This window comes from Amphimedon queenslandica, unplaced genomic scaffold (assembly GCF_000090795.2).
Source record: "Amphimedon queenslandica unplaced genomic scaffold, v1.1 AMPQUscaffold_12819, whole genome shotgun sequence".
Classification (NCBI taxonomy): Eukaryota; Metazoa; Porifera; class Demospongiae; order Haplosclerida; family Niphatidae; genus Amphimedon; species Amphimedon queenslandica.
In genome coordinates this window covers 20,740-24,411 of record NW_003546945.1, presented here as the reverse complement: position 1 = coordinate 24,411, position 3,672 = coordinate 20,740, and the positions used below count along the sequence as shown (strand labels likewise).

The 3,672-nt window shown below is 31.7% G+C and overlaps 1 long non-coding RNA gene across 4 annotated transcripts; it reads right to left on the bottom strand.

The window, feature by feature from the left end:
• Positions 1 to 300: 300 nt before the first annotated feature.
• Positions 301 to 3,329, bottom strand: LOC109586657 (uncharacterized). 4 transcript variants are annotated; one of them, XR_002187150.1, is made up of 9 exons: positions 3,297 to 3,329; positions 2,955 to 3,248; positions 2,576 to 2,916; positions 2,470 to 2,517; positions 1,443 to 2,409; positions 651 to 1,400; positions 509 to 601; positions 391 to 448; positions 301 to 327 (listed from the first exon to the last, which is right to left on the bottom strand). It is a non-coding gene; the product is annotated as an uncharacterized LOC109586657 (long non-coding RNA). The 4 variants fall into 4 exon arrangements; XR_002187152.1 differs by having other exon boundaries at positions 651 to 1,395; XR_002187151.1 differs by having other exon boundaries at positions 651 to 2,409; positions 2,955 to 3,009; positions 3,113 to 3,248.
• Between the last annotated feature and the right edge of the window lie 343 nt (positions 3,330 to 3,672).

Here is a 3,672-nt window from a genome sequence, read left to right as displayed (position 1 = left end):
AAACTCAGAAATGAAAAAACAAATAGAGAGAAGTAAAACTAAAACATCATTTGTGACAATAATTGACAAAAGGTACTTTATAATGTGTCTTTATAGCCTAAAAAATCCAACTTCCTGCGCTTTAATTATCATAAAAATACTCCACAGGATGCAAGAAATTATGTAACTTTTAGAAACAATGATTGTTCAACAAAGCACTCACAAGTTACTTTTCATTATGAGGAATTTTAAAATCCGCCATAAGGTACCTTTCTCAATTATGGTCACTTTTTTAAAAACCAACCTCAAACGACAAAACTCGGTCTGATCAGTCACTGGTGGTATAAACTATACCATAAACAGAAAAGAAATAGTGAAAAGTAAAACTAAATCATCATTTATAAAACCAACCTTAAATGATTAGAAATCAGTCTAATAAGTCACTTTTGGTATATAATACACCATAAAACTGAAAAAAGAAAAAAATAGTGAGATGTAAGTAAAACTAAAACATCATTTAGAAACCTACCTGAAACAATAAAACTCAGTCTTATCAGTCATTGGTGGTATTTTACACTACACAACAAAGCTGAGATTCGGATCATTCACTCCTGGCATGAAACTGAGAAACAAATAGTGAGCCGTTATGAAACTTCATTTTAAAAACCAACCTAGAAGGCTAAAACTGATGAGTCCCTTCTAATACTTTAAAATATACCACAAAACTGGGAAAGAAAACAAAAAGTCAGTAGTATATTAAACATCATTTTAACCCAATTTCAAATGATGAAAACTCAGTGAGATCCGTCGCTCCTAGTATAAACTATGCCATAAACATAAAACTCAGAAAAGAAACGAATAATAAAAAGTTATTATAAACCCTTTGGTGCTAAATATATGATGAGAACTCAAAACTGATGATTCACTTCTGGCATTTCAAACAATACTATGCACTGAGAAAACGGAAACAAATAGTGAGACATGAAACAATTTCAAAAAAACATCAAATCATAAAACATAGTCTCATCGGTCACTGGTGGTTTTGTAAACAACAGTATAAAACTGAGACAACAAGAAACTAATAGTAAGATGTGAGTAGCATATAAACATTTTCTAACAACTTTCAAATGATAGGAACTCGGTCTGATCATTCACTCCTGGTATATAGTATAGCAAGTGTCTAACAATCCGGTAACCATTCTATGTCTGCGATGCTAGAGTTCCAATAATAGGGGCTTCACTCCTAATATATACAGGGGCTCAGTATCAATAATACCCTAATTTATTATAAAAATTGAGTATAAATGACAACCAGCGGTAGTGGTAGAGCAGGGTCCTGGTGGTGCAGTGGAGGGCCCATGTGGATTGCATCAATGAGAGCAGTGGCTCGAATCTGGTCAGGACAGCTATAAAAAACTATGCTGTGGTTTTGATTTTTTAAAAACATTTATTTCCTTCTTTACCTTTTTGGCTTTTTCGGTCAGAAAATGAACACCCTCTCGTACATTTTAGACTCAGAGGTTGTAGGGTTGAGATTGGGATTTGGTGTTTAGTTTTTAGGCACCCTCTTGTACATCTTAGCCTCCGGAATTGTAGGGTTTTTGGGATTCGGGTTTAGTGTTCCAATTTGCTCTATTGCACATGCGCACAAGCTGCTTCACGGACAAAAAATAGACTCAGATATTTAATGGTTACCGGAGCATTAGACACAGCCTAAACTCTTATACCATGAAACTGAGAAAGGAAAAATGAGTAGAACATGAAACATTTCTAACACCAACCTCAAATGATAAGAACTCAGTCTGATCAGTCACTGGTGGTAGTTTAAACTATATATATATCTATGAAAGTGACAAAAGAGAAAACAAAAGAGGAGTAGAACATAAAACATTATTTCAAAAACGTTTCAACATCAAAAGATAAGAACTCAGTTTGATCAGTCCCTCCAGGTATAAACCGTACCATAATACTAAAAAAATGAGAAGTCAAAAGTACATGAAACATTTTAAAATGAACCGCAAATGATAAAAACTTAGTCTGATTAGTTGTTTTAGGTACACACTATACAATAAAACTGGGAAAAGAAAAGACAAATGTGAAGTGAGTGGAACACATAATGTAAAATAATTTCAAAAAACCTCAAATAATATAAACTCAGATTAGCCATTCGTTACTTATGGTATTCTATACCATACTATAAAACTGAAAAAGAAAGAAATAGTGAGGAGTAGTACCATAAAACATCATTGCTAACACAATCTCAAATAATCAGAAGTCATACTGATTTATCACTCCTGGTATAAACAATACTAATAAACTGAGAAAAGGGAACAAATGGGGAAAATAAGCAGAAATAAAACATTTCAAAAAAAACCTTAAATAATAAAATTCGTATGATTAGTCATTTGTGGTATAAACTTTACTATAAACCTGAGACAAGAAAGAACAAGTGAAAACTTTTTAGAAAATAAAACATTTCAAATACCCAACCTCAAATAGTAAGAACTTTGTTCTGGCATTTTAAACTTTACTGTGAAACTGAAAAACGAAAAAAATAGTGAGAAGAGTAGTAAGTACATAAAACATTGTTGCTAACCAAATCTTAAATGATAAAAAATCAGACTGATTTGTCACTCCTGGCATAAAACTGAGAATAGAAAGTACAAATGGTGACAAGTAAGCAAAACATAAAATGTCATTACGAAAAACCAGTTTTAAATGATAAAACTCAATCTGATCAGTCACTGGTGGTATTTTAAACTATACTATAAAACTGAGAGTCTCATCAGTCACTCATTACTGTACTATAAAACTGAGAAAAGAAGAAACAATAGTGAAAAGTTGTTATAACATGAAATATAATTTCAAAAACTAAGCTCAAATGATTAGAACTCAGTCTGATTAGTCATTTCCATTGTTGTAAACTATACTATAAAACTGAGACAAAAAACATGAAACATCATCTTAAAACCAACCTTAAATGATAGAAACTCAGTCTGTTCAGTCAATCCTGGTATATACAATATGAAACTGAGAAATGAAGAAACAAATGAGAAGTGATTAGAACTTGAAACATTATTTAACGTCAAATGAAAAACTCAATCAGATTAGTCACTCCTAAAACAACATGTACCATAGAAAGTGATTCGACGAGAAGCAAAAAAGAGAAGTACACAAAACACCATTTCGAAACAACAAAAAATGAAGAAAACTTAGTCAGATCAATCATTCATGGTGTAAGCTCTACTATGAAACTAAGAAAGGAAGAACTAAATAGAAGTTATTAGAACGTAAAAAACATCATTTCTAACACCAACCTCAATTGATAAGAACTCAGTCTGATTAGTCACTTCTGGTATTTTAAAATACACTACAAAACTGAGAAAAGAAGAAACAAATAGTGTAAAAAACAACTCCCAAATCATTAAACTCAGTCTGATCAGTCCTCAGGTATCAACTATACTATAAAACTGAGAAAAAAGACAACTAGTAAAAAGTAAGCAGAACATAAAACATCATTATATAACTCAGTATGATTAGTCACTGGACGCATTTTAAACTATACTACTAAACTCAGAAATAAATTAATGGTGAGACAGGGACATGAAACATCATCTTAAAACCAAACCCAAATACTAAGATCTCAAGTCTGATCCGTCACTTCTAGTATATACTATACCATAAAATTGAAGA